Source organism: Sorex araneus, chromosome 3 (assembly GCF_027595985.1).
Source record: "Sorex araneus isolate mSorAra2 chromosome 3, mSorAra2.pri, whole genome shotgun sequence".
Taxonomy (NCBI): Eukaryota; Metazoa; Chordata; class Mammalia; order Eulipotyphla; family Soricidae; genus Sorex; species Sorex araneus.
This window is the reverse complement of record NC_073304.1, coordinates 102,617,130-102,632,816: the sequence shown is the minus strand read 5'-3', so window position 1 is coordinate 102,632,816 and position 15,687 is coordinate 102,617,130. Positions and strand designations below refer to the sequence as shown.

The following is a 15,687-nucleotide window of genomic DNA, read 5'->3' as shown; positions in this document are numbered from 1 at the left end:
CCTGCTACAGGGGCCATTTAAGAACTCCATCTCCTTTAGAAAAGATATTCGAGCCCCAGTTCCTCGTCTTCCTTCTGGGCAATTGGCAGTTTGTAAGTCACAATCACCAGATGACAAATCATTACAGGGAATGATCGATAGATTGTTCCGGAGAGTTCGCATTTGGGAAAACAGACTGACATGCAAAGAGACAGTCTTGGAAGCATTAATGCAGAGAGGCTACCGATTAATCGATAAGTAAATATTTCTTGAGTGCTTGTGAGGATAGAAGGCGGCACCAGGAGCAGCTGTTAAGAGGCTTACAGAGTCCGATGGAGCTGGCTTGGAATCACGGCTCCTCGGCTGACGAGCGCTGACCTTGGGTGGGTTCCCGGGCCCCGGAGAGCCACGGTTGCTTCCGCTGCAGAGCGAGTGCAATGCCAGCACACGCCCCGTGTTCTCCCTCTCACCATACAGCCAGATCACCCACTTGCTGCGCTTCTTCCGACAGGGCTGACACATGGCGTGTGCTGAGGAATGCAGCTGTTGTGGCCAGTGTCACTGAGGTGAAAATTGAGCTCAAGAGACCCAACACTGACATCCCAGAAAGTGCCGGAAAGCTTCCAGTTGGAAGTGGCTTGATTTTGCGACAGAAGGTTGGAAAACTTCATCGCTCATCCCAGGCTGCTCAGCAGATGAGGATGGGAGGAGGTTCAGACTGGGCTGGGTGGAGGCTGGAGGGAGCGGTGGGTTGTATACTTCTGGGATCGCTGCGAGAGAGGCGTTTGAGCGGTCAGGGGGACAGTAGGGCATTAGCCTTATACGTGACCCACTCGTGTTCAATCCCCAACATCCCACCAGGTCCCCTGAATCACCAGGAAAGATTCCTGAGTGCAGAACCAGTAGTAACCCCTGAGCGTCTCCAGGGATGACCCCCAAACCAAACCAGACCAGAACAAAAAGGACAGAGAGGCGTTTGCCATCCCTGTCCTACTCACCCGGCACAGACCCTGAGAAAGACCAAGTGGGTCTGTGAGGAGGCAGTGGGGTGTGGGAGACCCCGTCCGCTGAGTGGGGCTACGGGGTACAATGGAAGCCCCCATCCCCCACCATCTTGGACTCCTCCTTTAGACATCTCTTGTTCTAGGACCCCTTCCTGGTTTTGGTTTAGGGCCACACTTGGCGATGCTCAGGACTTAAGCCTGCCTCTGTCCTCAGTGAGCACTTTGGGAGACCATGGGGAACTGTCTGAAGTGCCAGAGACCCAGCCCAGGTTGGCTGCACCGCCCCCCCCCACTGTCAGCCCCCCACTGTCCTCTCTCTCTGGCCATCTGATACCCCTTTCTTAGTCAAAGCCAGCTGCGCCCCAGCCTGAGCTCTGAGCAAAGCAGCAAAAGAGAGAGCCAGGGCCCTGCACCGAGAGGGTCACCGGGGACGGTGTGAGGTTTCACCGTTTACAAAGCCACCAACCAGGGATGGTTTAGTTCCTGGCTAGTGGTGGCTGACCGACCCCAGCTACTGGCGGGGGCATCACAGGAGCCTCGACTGCAGGAGAGGGACAGGGTCACTCCCAAGGGGACAAGAACCCCAACTTTCTTTCCTGCTTCTGGATGTCTGCTGGGGACCAGGGGGCCCCTCGGTGCAGTCAAAGGCAAATTCGCTCTGAGAATATAAATGCTTGCAGCCCCAGACTCTCGCGTTGGCTCCTCCTTCCAGCGGCATGCCGTGTGCAAGGGCTTGGTCCTTCCCCATCTTCCCGCAGGACCCTCAGCACCCAGCAACAACCCACCAAGCACCCTCGGCCCAGCTCCCCATTCTTGCATAGATTCGTATGAGAACCAGGTTAAAATCAGGTGCCAGGCAAGGAAATATGAAGCCATGAAATCTGCTTAGCAGTGAATGGACACGGAGAGAACGACTGCATTCATTTGTGGGACATTAAAAAACAAACAAGCCATAGCAGGAAACTAACATCCAAGGACAGAAGAAATGGCTCCAGGGAACTGGTCCACGGTTGGAAGCTTGCCCCAAGGAGGGGTGGGTGGAGGGCAGTTAGGACAGAGAAGGGACCCCTGTGGCAAGAAGGGTTGGAAATGATCTCTCTGGGCAAGAACTGAGTGCTGAAAGGAGGGAAAGGGACAGACATGATAACCTCTCAGTACCTGTACTGCAACCCTAATGTCCTATAGGAGAGAGAGGGAGAGGGAGAGAGGGGGATGAGAGAGGGGGAGGGAGAGAGGAGGGGGGAGAGAGGGAGATGGAGAGAGGGGGAGAGAGAGAGGGAGAGAGAGGGAGAGAGAGAGGGGGGAGAGAGAGAGAGGGAAAGAGAGAGGGAGAGAGAGAGGGAGAGAGGGGGGAGAGAGGGGGAGAGGGAGAGAGAGAGGGAGAGAGGGGGAGGGAGAGAGGGGGGAGAGAGAGAGGGAGAGAGAGAGGGGGAGAGAGAGAGGGAGAGAGGGGGGAGAGAGAGAGGGAGAGAGAGGGAGAGAGGGGGCAGAGAGGGGGAGAGGGAGAGAGAGAGGGAGAGAGGGGGAGGGAGAGAGGGGGGAGGGAGAGAGAGGGGGAGAGAGAGGGAGAGGGAAAGAGGGAGGGGGGAGAGGGAGAGAGAGAGGGAGAGAGAGGGAGAGGGAGAGAGGGAGAGAGAGGGAGAGGGAGAGAGGGAGAGAGAGAGGAAAATGCCTGTCCTAGAGGCATGGGGGGCAGGAGGGAACTGGGGACACGGTGGTGGGAAATGTACACTGGTGAAGGGTCAGGTGCTGGAACACTGACTGGGACCCAATCACGAGCAACTTTGTAACTGTGGGGAAAAAAAAAAAAAAGATTGAATTTTAAAAAAAGTCCCATGGCAGGGGACATTGGTGAGTGCCCCGTGGGCCTGTGAGGATGGAGGGAGAGGTCTCGGGCCCTCCTCCGGCATGCGAGAGCACCCCTGTTCTCTGCACGGCTGATGGCCAGTTTACTCTACAGACCTGTGCGTAAACAGCACAGCTCGGTAGGACCCGTGAGACCGAGTCTGAAGACAGACAACTTCGAGTTGTTTCTTCTCTGCTGGAACCTGCTGGGAATCTGTCCTCAGACGCAGCCAGGGAGCGTGCTCCGTGCACGGGGACCCCTCCCGCCCGCACACCAGCCAGCGCGTGTGGCGGGGCCCCTGCGTCCTCGGCAATCCTTGTGTCTTACGAGGGGCAGAGATCCCAGCCCAGGGTGCCCAGGGCTTCTCCAGGCCACCGGGCAGAAGGAGCCCCGGCACAGGCCCTCTGGGGGAGCTGTACCCCCCGGCAGGGCTGAGACCCACGCCCTCACGGACCCTGTCACCTGTGTGAAGAAAGATGGGGTGCCCTGGCCCCTGTGAAATGGCCTCTGGGCTCACCCACCCTCAGAGTCTATGAGACGTTTAGACCTTGTGTCCCTTTCCGACCAACACTCGGTTCAGGAAGAAACGAGACCTGCTGTGTCCGTCCCCGGAAACCCAGACAGGGGTCAGGCCTGCCGCTCCTGCCCCGGGAAAACACACCACGCCTGATCCCCCCACCTCCCTCTGCCCCCGCCGCCTCCAGCCGCGCCTCAGGCTGGCCGGATGCCCTCCCTCTGAGCTGGGCCGACCTCCCGAGGACACAATCCCCCTCTTAAGGCCACTTAGGCTGTTCTTAGAGCAGCCGCCTCCCTCAAGTGGGCCTCGGGGCTTTCCCTGAGCTTGACCTCTGACCTGTGTGTGAGCTGTCAGGGCCAGGTGGGCCTGGCCTGGGGCTGGGGGCTGGGGGCTGGCTCAGCTCCGTGTCTTGACCTCAGGGCGGGGCAGGGTCCAGAGCTGGGTCAGGGAGGGCTCAGCCTGCGGCTGGAGCAGGAGGACAGGGGCCCCGTGGGGAGGCACTGAGGCTGGCACGTCCAGGCCCAGCTCAGTGCCCAGGCGAGGCGCAGCTGGGCACCGGGGGGCTCCCTGGTGCAGACATGGTCCCTCCGGCCCTGCAGGTAACAGAAGGTCTGAGCAGTCGAGCCTGGCTGTGCCCGACAGGCAGGCAGGCGGCGCGGGGGAGGGCTTCCTGGAGCCCCCCCCTCCTCTGTGGGCAGCGGCCAATGGCGCTGACCTGGGCACCCCCGCGCTGGCTCCTTGCGTGTGTCCCGGGGCCGCCGGCTCCCCAAAGCCCGCTCCTGGTCACGTCTCCCTCCTCACGCGCCGGGGCAGCGGGCAGGCGTGGTCCGGCCCTCTGAGTGGGCCTCTGTTCTCCCCAGCCCAGGCAGGAGCGGCTCGGGGCCTGTGGCTGTTGGGGTCCCCCTTTGTCAGGACGAGCAGGGCAGCGGGGTGTGAGATGGAGGGGTGGGTCTGACACGCAGTAGGGCCAGCCCAGCTCCCCCGAGGGGCCGAGATGGCGCCTTTCTTCCAGAACTCTCTCCATGCGGTACAGGCTCTCCAGCTGGCTTAGTGCGCCCGGAAGCTGGCTCCCCCGAGCTGTCCCCGGGGGGGGCACCCATGCGTGTGGCGTGAATCGGGGGGGGGGCACAGAGACTGGGCCAGCCTGTGGCAGGACAGCTGGCAGGGGACCCGAGTCCTGGGCACTGCTCCAGCGGACTTGGAGGTGGCCGTGCTCCCTGGCGGCTGGGCCGAGGGGTCGGACTCGTTTCCCCTTCAGCGCAGTGCTCGTCCTGGGGCATGGCCCCGGGGTCCTGGCCAGGCGCGGTGGCCCAGCCTCCCTCCCCTCCCTCTCTGCTCGCTGGATCCATAGCCTTGGCGGAGGCCGTTGCCCCCAGAAGGGGAGAGAATTAGGATTCTGGCTGCGGGCTGGGGGAGTCCTGGGAGGGGCCCCGGAGCCCCGGCGGAGCTGCCCAGGCTGGGTGCAGGGCTGGGGTCTCACAGGTCTCCAGCCATCTGTGGGGGCTGCACGGGGGCCTCGGATGCCCACTCCACCTGCTGACCCGACCCTCTTAGGTCCCCGGGGCCTCTGGCCAGTGAGCCTCTGCTGACAGCTGGCTTATGGGGCGCGGAGGCCCGAGCACGAGAGGGCACATCGGGGCAGGGTGAGTCCTGGCCTTCCAGGGCCACGGGACTTACCGCGCTAAAGAAGAGGTGGCCTTGGGCCGCCCGGGACCCCTGGGCATCTCGGGCTGCGTCCCCTGCTCTGCTCCCTGGAGGAGGTGGTACTTGCTGGCCATGAAACTGGGCAGTTTGGGGGTGGGGGGACGCGGGCCTCTCCAGCCCGCCTGCCTGCCCCAGGTTCTGCAGGGAACAGTGGGCTGGAGCCTCTCGGCGCGTTCAGGACACGACCTGCCCGCAGAGGCACTGCGCCCGGACCCCACCCTGGCGGTTAGCATCTCCTCACGGCACTGGGTCATGCTGCCTGCTCCGGGCCCTCTTGATCCCGGCCCACCCCCATGGTTCCCCGTATTTGTAGGGTGGGGAGGGAAGCAGGGATGCTCCCTCTCGAGTGACATCGAGCCAGGCCTGGCCTCTGGGTGTGGGAAAGACCCAGGTGGCAAGTGACCACCACTGCGCTTGCTGTCCCAGGGAGGTGGCGGGGCTTTGAGAAGGCAGCCAGAGTCCCCAGGAGACCCCAGAGGGAGCCGGGGGCTGGCAAGGGTGTGGCACGCATACACAGAACTGGTGGGGTGACCCCTGATTCTCTCTGGGCTCTCCCAGGCTGCCAGACATTGGGAGGAGAGCCAGGGTTGGGGCGTGAGGACACGGGTCTGTGTGTGCATGTGTGCACGTGTGTGTGTGTGTGTGTGTGTGTGTGTATGCATGTATGTGTCTGTGTTTGTGTGAGACTCACACAGAGCAGCAGGGGAAACCACGTCTCTCCTGAGGGCCAGCCGGACCCTGGGGGCAGAGACCCCTCCTGACCTGAGCTGATTGCACCTTGCCTGCCCCCGGCCCACACAGAAGGCAGTGACAGAGCGACTGTGACTCAAGGGCAGCTCTCGGAGGCCCCGGGGTGTGGTCAGGAAAGTGGCTTCAGGCTTTGGGTGCACAGCTGCCTTTCACATAGGGTCCTGTCCCGTGACAAGCCCCGTGCCCACCCCACAGCCCCCAGGAACTCCGCACGCAGTGTCAGCCATGTTCTGGCCTGTTCCTTAGCTTAGCCAGGGAGAGCTGGACGTGGTATGGACCCTCTTTGCGTGTGAATCTTGAGGAAAGGTTGCCATGGGCATGGGCTCAGGGGGGAGTGCATCCATCCTGGGCCCACCTCAAAGAGACCCAGGAGATCAAAACGCCCACAGTCAGCCTGGGCGCCTCCTCCCCACAGCCCAGTCCCCTGTGCTCTCTCGTCTCCCTCCCGTGAGGCTGGCTGTAGCTACCCCTTGTCCACTGCCAGTGCCCCCGAGGGGAGAGGTGGGATTCTGAATCGAGGCGAGGCAAAGGCCCCTCTACCCCCCCGGACATGTGCTCCTTACTGTCCTGTCTCATTCCGTTCACCTAGAGAATAAAATTAGAAATCAAGCCAAGCCCCAGAGCCTTGTATCAATCTGACTTACTCGAAACAGGCCAGAGAGTGTGAGGTTTCCACAGAATCAGGCTGTGTCCCCCGGGGATGCCTGGAAGCAGCGCTACATTTCAGAAAAATGCCGGGCACTCTTTTGCATGATTTATCAACCTCGCACTTCAACTCAATCCCTCGTGGTCAGGGGCCAGGAGGGGATGGCCAGGGACAGCGGGTGTCCTGGGAGCTGAGGAAATCCTGGCTCTCGTCTCCTCCCCATCCTGATTGGGCGAACGAGCCTGAACAAGCCTGGCGTCTCTCTCTGGGGGCCTCACTCTCCCCACCTGTTGACCTGCGTGTCTTGGAGGATTCTCAGGTGGTTAAACTCAAGAGATTCTCCGTTGGTGGGTGCTGAACGCTGCAGCCAAGAGCTGCCAGCAGGGCTGGGCCCGGCCTGGCAGTGCAGGTGCTGAGGCTGAGGAAGCAGGCGTGGGCCCTCTCAGTGTCCAGCTCGCTGGACCCTAGGTTGGCTCTCCAAGTTTGTCCAGTGACAGTCTAACTTCAAATGCACCTGCTGCCTAAGGTCTGTTTCTCCCAGCCTCATTCCCTGGCCCCAGCCCAGCGACGTACACAGCTCCACGGGGAAGGAGGGTGTGCGTGATGCAGCCCAGAAGCTGATGCCCTGGAAGGACGGGAGCCACGGCCACGTGGCCCTGCCACGGACCCTGCTTGGCCCTGGCACTTGCACACTTGGACTGCTAACTGCGGGCCCAAGGCAGAGAGTGACCGCTGGTCCTTCTCCCAGGTCTTCGGTGGGGCCTGGCCCCTTGCCGTGAGCTCAGGTCCTGGTGACGGACGGTGGGGTGAGGGTGAAGAGAGGAGGCACAGCTACACGGCTGCCTGCCTCCTGCCCAGACCCTCCCCTGGCCCCGTGGCTGTGCTGTCACGCAGGCCACCTGCAGGCTTGGCTGGACCTGATGCCTTTGGGCAACCCCTCCTCCCCGCCCAGCCATGGAGAAATTCGCATCTGGAAGAGAGGCTGGCACCAACCCAGCCGTCATTCATGGGCACTGAGTGGGGGGCGTGCTTGGAGAAACTGAGGGACAGGCCCCGCTAGGCAGGAAGAGGCCAGAGGCAGAGGTAGGTACCGCCGACGGTCTCAGCCCCCAACCGGAGTGGGAGAACAATGCCTGGACGTCCGCATGTCCTGGCCGGCTCTGCACAGGCGCCGCATCCTGTCCTTTCCCCTGGAGCATCTCACTCGTCCTCGTGCTGGGCTGGAGGGATCGCAGGGCAGGGGGCCCGGCAAGGGCGCAGGCGCGGGGAAGGGAAGGACCTTCCCCAAGGCAGGGTGCCGGGCCCCGTGCAGACGGGGAGGACTTCAGGCAGGGCCTGTACTGCCCGTGGCCAGGCAGCTGTACCTCTGGGTCCTGGGGTAGTAGTCAGGGCTCAAGGCCCGGTTGCTAATGGGCATTTATTTATTCTTTTTGGGTTTGGGGCCACATCTGACTGTGCTCAGGGCCCACTCCTGGAGGGGGTTGGGGTAACTTATTTGGTTTGGGGTTCAAACCAAGGCCAGCCACGTGCCTGGCAAGCGCCTGGCCCTGTGTGCTATCTCTATCCACAAAAGATGTTTGGGGGCCACACCCGGCAGTGCCCAGGGACTGCTCCTGGCAGGTTTAGGGGAGCGTGTGCGGAGCTGGGGATGGGACCCAGGTTGCACATGCAAGGCAAACGTCTGAGCTGCTGTCCTCCTCCAGCCCCAAAGGTTGGGTCACTGTCACTGTCACTGTCCTCCCGTTGCTCATCGGTTTGCTCAAGTGGGCACCAGTAACGTCTCCATTGTGAGACTTGTCACTGTTTTTGGCATATCGAATAAGCCACGGGTAGCTTGCCAGGCTCTGCCGTGCGGGCGGGATACTCTCGGTAGCTTGCTGGGCTCTCTGAGAGGGGCGGAGGAAACAAACCTAGGTCGGCTGTGTGCAAGGCAAACGCCCTACCCGCTGTGCTATCGCCCCAGTCCGTGGGTAATTTTTATAAAACAGCTGAAAAGAATATTCCAGTCTTCTCTCCCCACCCCCACCCAAATGTCATTCTTATTTCAAAGACATCTTTGAGTCAACTCCCCTCTGCGTGGGGCCCGGGAGCAGCGAGGCTGAACTGAAAGGCAGTTCGCTCTGCTGAAACACTCAATTATCTGCCTGGCAAATGTGGGCACAGGGAATGGAGCTTCTCAGTCCTCGTTGTCTTCCGGGGGAGGCGGAGGACCTGGGGTGGGACTAGGGAGGGACGGAGGACAGAGCTAGAGGGTCCCCCCTGCTGTCCCCAAACAGGTCTCAGAAAGGTTGGGGGTCGGTTGTGATCAGGAAGGAGCTGGAAACCCCCAGCCCTTTGAGGAGAAGGTTCTGGAAGCCCCACTGGGTTCCTTTGGTTCCTGGCTCCGGGGCTTGCAGCAGGTTTCTGGGGCCGTCGGCACCACCCTAGTCTCTGCGCAGAGTCAAGAATTCCACCTCGGCGGGCACCCCAACGCCTCTCGGAGACGTCTTCGGAGTAGGAGCTGCTTTTGTCTGCAAGCAAAGCCCTTCTTCTCTGCTTTCAGCCTCCATGGAAATTAAAGCCAGGAAGCTAAGCGGTGGGTGATTACGGGGTTCAGCTTGCTTATTACCAGCCCACAAAGGATTATCCTGGGGCTTCTGGGCAGAGCCCACAGAGCTGGGAAGCGGGTGTTTCCTGGCGCTGGTGCGGTTCTTGAGACATGCAGGCCGAGCATCCTGGCTCCCCCAGTCCACAGAACACACGGGAACCATGACTGGGGAAGAGGGGCGGGGCAAGGAGCATGCAGGGGCACCTGCAGAGAGGCCTGGGGGGGAGTCACGCACACCTGCCCTGAGGGTGTCGAGCCCCCCGCAGTTACGAGGCTCCGAGGGAGGCTGGTCCCTGGAGAGCATGAGGAGGTGCCCCGGCCCCCCTCAGCCGTTCCTATTTTTAGAAGCCATTTGACACAGCGCACAGCCCTGCTCAGCCCTTTTTTCCATGGCTGCTTTTCAGCCCCAGAAGCAGAGTTGGGTAATTGTGACCCAGGCTGGCCCCTGACATGGAGCCTGGTACCCAGGGCACCGCGAGGAAGTTGGCGCAGCCCTGGGGAGGGCAGAGATGCTGAAACTCAGAGCTGGCCAGATATGACTCAAATGCTTGGGCTTTGGGGCCACGTGACCTTGGCCACGCCACTTGCCCTCTGCTGTGCATTTTTGTCCTGTTTGTCAAATAAGAAGGACCATCTCCTCTCCATATGCTCGGCGGAGAGTTTACTCTGCATCAGGCCCTGGGCGTAGGGCTGTGAAGGCCGCAGTCCATCCACTTGCAGAGAGGGAAGAACCCCAAAGACGGGGAGAGATTTACCCAGGATCACCCAATCCTGGGATTCTGCTCCTGAGTCTGTCTTCACGGTGCTCGGGATAAATCAGGGGCTGCTGGAGTGAGCCTCAGAGCTGGAACCCGGTCAGAGCTGGGTCCCCCCTAGCGCACGCAGCTCCTTGTCCTCTGTCACATTGCTTTGCTCCCTGCCTCGGCCCCACTGGCAACAGCAGCTTCTCAGGCTACTTCATTCCATCCCACCTTTGCCAGAGGCGGGTATGCTGGATGCTCTTTGGGTCTCTCTGTGAGCCCCCATCTCCCTTCCTGCCATCATCTCCCTCCCGCTGTTTGGTTAATAATAACATATCATGTTCTGTCTCAGATGCGTATCACTTGTGTGTAATTATTTATGGGGAGATAGACGGGTGATTCCCTGCTTGGACCGTTCTCCCAGGCAGCCCTACCTCTCGCTTAGCATCCCTCCCTCCACCCCCACACCCCATCTAATAACACTGCCCACTTTAGATCCCGGGGCCTTGATTTATTAGGTAATTTGTTTCTTCTCTGTGGCTTGGGCCTGCCTGTCATCAATATAATAGAATGATGGAAGTGCAAGCTATAGACACCAGACATTAAAACGAGCCAACTATTACCCATTTCCACTCCTTGTCCAGCCACAGCCAATCCACAGCAGTGCTCAGCCCCTGCTCGTTGGGGAAGAGAGAGAAGATTACAGGCGGGCTCCTGGGGGTTGACTTCTCAAAACGGCTCCTTGAAAACCAGGCTGCTTCGCTGGTGAAGACTTCTGGCAAACTGCCTAGAAAAACACACACACACACACACACACACACACACACACACACATACATGCACATGCACACATGCACGCACGCACTGCCCTGTATGCACACACAGCCACACAGTGTAGGAGACTAACAGAGAGGAAGGAAGTCTGAGAGGGGATTCAGCAGCCCGGCTGCGCTCTGCCACGGAAGCCGCTGTGTGGCTGGGCGGGAGAGAGGTCATCTCATCTCTGCGGTCCTGAATTGCCTCATTTGTCAAGCGAGGAGGTGGGTTCGATGAGCTCCAAGTGGTCTTCTCGCCTTAACAAGCTGTGATGTGGCCGAGATTGCCCGGAGCCGAGAGGCAAGGGAGGGAGACAGAACTTTTGCTGTTTGATTCCCAGATTAGAGCTTTTAGCATGCTACCATGCTGTTCCCATTGATCATAATTGTAATCAAAATGATCAGTGTCTCTGCCTTCAATTGCTCCATCCCAATCATGGAAAGAATGTCCCCAATGAACCATCTTTAATCGCATCATCAGGAGAGTCATCAGCCCCACTAACCGCCCGGAGCATCTCACCATCGTCAGGCTCGTTTTCGCTGATGGTGCCCGCGTGCCAGGGCACACAGGAGGACGGCACTGGGCCGCCAGCGCCACTCTGGACAATAGCATCCTATAGCGTCCTTTTAATGAGCTTCATCTCAGGGACGAGATGACGGAGGCTCCGAGTAGCACCCAAAGGCACTGACAGGCTTGGGATTCGAGCTGGGGTGGGTTTGGCCCCGCACAGGCCTTCCCCTGGCTCTGTGGAGGCCCCCGCAGCGCTATGACCAGGACCAACCTCCGTGTTAGCGGGCCAGGTCCCTGCTGCGCCTTCGTCACCCTCTTCGTATCCACGCTTCGCCTCACCTGCACCACCGTCAACATCATAATAGTGACACCCAGATTTGCAATGCGTGCTGCCAGTACCATTCTTGCAGTCTCTTTTTGATTTAAGTGACAGTCATCGTCACAACCATCAATATAGTCCCTGCTGGTGCCAGAATAGATATAAACCAGAATGATTACAATAGTTGTTTATTGGTGGTGTGGTGGTGGGGTCTTAGCTGCCCACTGGAGCCACATCAAAATGTGCTCAGGTAATCACGGTGTGGCCTCTGCATGCCAGGCCATGACCCACTCTTTGAGGGATTTCCTTGGCCCTCAAAGTGATCTTTAGAGTCACGACTGTGATGGATACTATTGCCACTTGCCATACTGTGGCCACCATATTCTCCACTCCAGTGTACCCCAACATCATAACCACTGCTTTGGAGAGCAGAACCACTGGGACCGAGCCTCCCGTCACCATCTGTACATAATGGACAGTATTGTCCATGCTGGTGCCATTACTACTATCATGGCCCCTGTGTCACCATCTTCCATGGACTTATCAATGCTACCAAAGGAACGATACACGTTTGCAGTTCAGTGGGTGCCACAGATATCCATCACATACTGTGTTTGGGGCCACACTCAACAATGCTTGGGGCTTCCTCCGGGCTCTGCACTTGGGAATTATTCCTGGTGGTGCTCGGGGGACCATATGGGATGCCGGGGATGGAACCTGGCTCAGTCATGTGCGAGGCAAGTGCCCTGCCCGCTACACCATCACTCCGGCCACCCCATGCTGTTTGTATGGCCATGCCTGCTGAGCACCTGTGCTGTGACCTGGGCTGTGTTAGGTCTTTTCTGCCCTGGTACCACTGAAAGAAGTGGAAGCTGCCAGGCTGGAGGTGAGGCTTCATCCCCACAGTGCTGAGGGGTGCTGAGAGTAAGTGGTTTAGAGGCACAAAACACTCTTACCAGCTATGTGGGAGGAAGGGAAGGGAGTGTCAGCGGGTTGCTAGGAATCAGATGACGACTGTTAAGAGTAGCTGGCCGAGAGCGGAGGCATTCGCCTTGGTCTTGACTGTCCCTAACCAACTGCACATGTGGAGCCTTCATGTCCACTCTTCTCCCTCTGCCCTTCCCTCGTCTCTCAGCCTCAGAGTTCACCTTCCCCCACCAGCCCCTCCTGACAGCCTCTCTTGACTTGACTCTTTAGGCTTCACCCCTAAAATGTCCACTTCACTTCTCTTTCCTCCCCTACTGTCCACATGTGTCTTCCTTGGCCGTCCTGCTTCTAGCCCGGCCCCTACAAGGCATACTCCCCTTTAGAGTATGCCTCAGTTCACACTCGTGCTCTGGTGAGGAAGTCCTCCCCAGCCCTGTTCCTCCCCCCACTGGCCTCGGTGGGTGCCAGTTGGCTGGGCTGACCACCCCCCTCTACCCTGCATGAAGCCTGGCCATGTGCCCTGTCCTAGTGACCTGTTGTGTAGCACCCGAGGCCTTTGAGCTTCTGTCTGACGTGACGCTTTCACACTTGTGGGTCACTGCCCTGCAAGTTCTTTTCCTGGTTTTCCGTTTGGTTTGTCCCCTGAACTGACCACCTGGTGGGATTTTCAGGTCCGTCTGTGCGTGATCAGCCCCTCCTGCCCCAAGCAGGCGCCCTCTCCTCACCTGACACCTGACACTGCGTCTGGTGTGCATCGATGCCTGGAACAGAGCTCCCCCAGAATCCTACCCAATGAATATGCAGGTCAATGAAAGTAGGTGCTGTTATTTCTTTGTTTGGGGGCTACACCTGGTGGTGCTCTGAGACTACTCCTAGCTCTGTGCTTAGGGACCACGCCTGAGAGGCCAGGGGGACCTCTGTGTTGCCAGGGATTGCATTTTGGTTGGCCGTCTGCAAGGCAAAACCTCCTGTCTGCTGTACTATCTATCTCTCTAGCCTCATTCTTTTTTTTTTTTTTTTTTAAGAATCAAAATTTTTCTTTCTTTCATTTTAAGGGAGGCCAGACCCAGTGGTACCCGGGGCTCTGCGCTCAGGGATGACTCTTGCCAATGACCCAGACTTGGGGACCCTATGTGGTGTTGGGGATCGAACACGCAAGGGAGTACCCTGCCCACTGATCTGTCTCCCGGGTCCCGCGTGCAGCCACCGTGAGCAGCAGGGACTCTGGGGCCATCTCTCTCCCCATCTACCCAGACCTGACCTGGAGCTGCCGGGACTGGAGTGGAATTCACAAGCGAGTCAGAGGAGTCCCACAGTTATGTGGCTCCTACTCGAGGTGATTTGGAACAGCTCGCTCACGTGGTGACCATCACATTAGTCTCCCCCAGTTGCGCCAACCTGACCCCGAGCTGTCCAGGAGAGTGGCCTCTGCTGCTCAATCATTCCACCGCTGCAGCCCTGGACCCTGCCCAGCTCGCTGCAGAGGCCAGTTCTTTGGTTCTGAGTGTGGCTGGAGGCTGCTAGGCCAGGAGAAGGCACGGCCTCCCCATCCTTAGGGGTGTTTGGGGTGGACCCCACGCTGCAGAGCTGCCCCAAAGACACCGGGACTGGACATCTTGGTGAAGCCACAGAGTGCTGGTTGAGTGGGCAGGCTGGCTCACCCTATGGTTTCAGCCGTTAGGCGGCAGAGGGGTGCAGAGCCCAGGCAGTGCCCAGTGCCGCTGACCCAGGGCCACATCCCCGCCCTTCAGCACTGATAGTTCTCAGGGATCCGGGCTGCAGTTAACACATAGTTCTCTTCCCGCCCATACAGCTTCCCAGCTTCATCTGCAACTTGGAATTTGCCTTTTCCTGACACCAGATATCCCCCGTCTGGCATCGCTATCTCATTGCTTGCCAGAGTTTTTCCTCTTCCCTCTAGAACAAGCAACTCTGAGTAAGAGACTCTGCAAAGTGAAGGGGACCCTCACCTCCCCATGGAGGGTTGGAGGTCAGTTGAGTTTCTGGTCTCAAGCAGATGGAAAGTATATGACTTTGGCACTTAGAGAAAGATCTGGAAACCCCAGCGGAGCCTAACCAAGCACAGAAAGGAAGCCTGGCCTCGTCTGAGGGGACCAGCAGTTTACGAGCCGGGAAATCACGGAGGGCTCAAGGAGGAGGTAGCGTATGAGTTGAGCTCTCTGTTGAGAACAAAGACCGATCAAGTTGCATGACCTGAAACCACTGCCATTCAAATGCGTCTGGTACAAAAGCCAACATCTCTCATGGTTCAGTCCGAGTCTCACTCTCATTCCTCCTGGACTTCACTTAGCAGAGCCTCATTGGTGCACGAGAAACTGAAGCCCAAAGAGGTGAAACTCCTTATCCAACAACTGAGGCAGAGGTGGGAACAAGCGGCTGGACTCCCGCCCAGGCTTTGGGGGGCGGTGAGCCGAGTTCGGAGGGTCTCAAGGTTGGGGTGGGTGGAAAGCGTCCAACACCCTTGAATTCCTTGGTCCGCTGGGACGGTCGCCAGGGATGGTGGAGCGGGAGGATGGAGCGGGAGGAGGGAGCAGGAGGATGCAGCGGGTGTCCAGGCTGCTCTCCTGGACGCTGAGCCGAGCCCTGCGGCTCTCGGCCTCTCTGAGTGGAGAGCGGCCGGCAGCCCCGACTACGGAAGAGAAAGCGCTCGAGGTTTACGATTTGATCCGTCCCATCCGAGACCCGGAGAAGCCAACACTTATTACAAGGCTCACTCCAACAGCACCTCGTTGCTCTTTGGCGACTCTTATGGACTGTGCCTGAGAGTAAAACTCCAGCGTTGGTTACCATTTACACCTAAGTGGAAATCTGCATTTCTGAAGGCACCCACTCCACGGGGGAAGGCATCAACAAGCAGATCAATGACACGGAACGAGTGGCAGCTGCCATGGGGCACCCGAACTTAAGGAAATCGTGGGACAATGTGTTCTCGAGCCTGACTGAGGGATGTTTCAAGAGTCACAGAACTGCTGTTTGTAACATGTAAAAGACTCGTGTTTAATACATAGGTGGTTTGTACCTCAGAGCATTTTTTAAGATTATTTCCAAACAAGAATTAATTCAAAGTATTACCTACTTTGTTTCATGTATAACATTCTCAGGATTTCTAACACTTAAATGATCAGAGAAAAAAAAATTTTGTAGTTATTATGTGTAAGATGAGTTGCTATTTTTCTGATACGACTACTTTTCATGTTAACTATTTACCATACCTAATTGTATTCAATTTAAATCATTGCTCTGTAAAATAAAGCAGAGTTGATTCTTAAAAAAAAAAAGAAAAAAAAAGACATACAGGGTATTGGGGATGGAACCCAGGTC

General features: G+C 58.4%; 1 pseudogene; it reads left to right on the top strand.

Annotated features, from left to right (window-relative positions):
* Positions 1–14,904: 14,904 nt before the first annotated feature.
* Positions 14,905–15,309, top strand: LOC101537738 (cytosolic iron-sulfur assembly component 2A-like; annotated as a pseudogene).
* Positions 15,310–15,687: the final 378 nt, after the last annotated feature.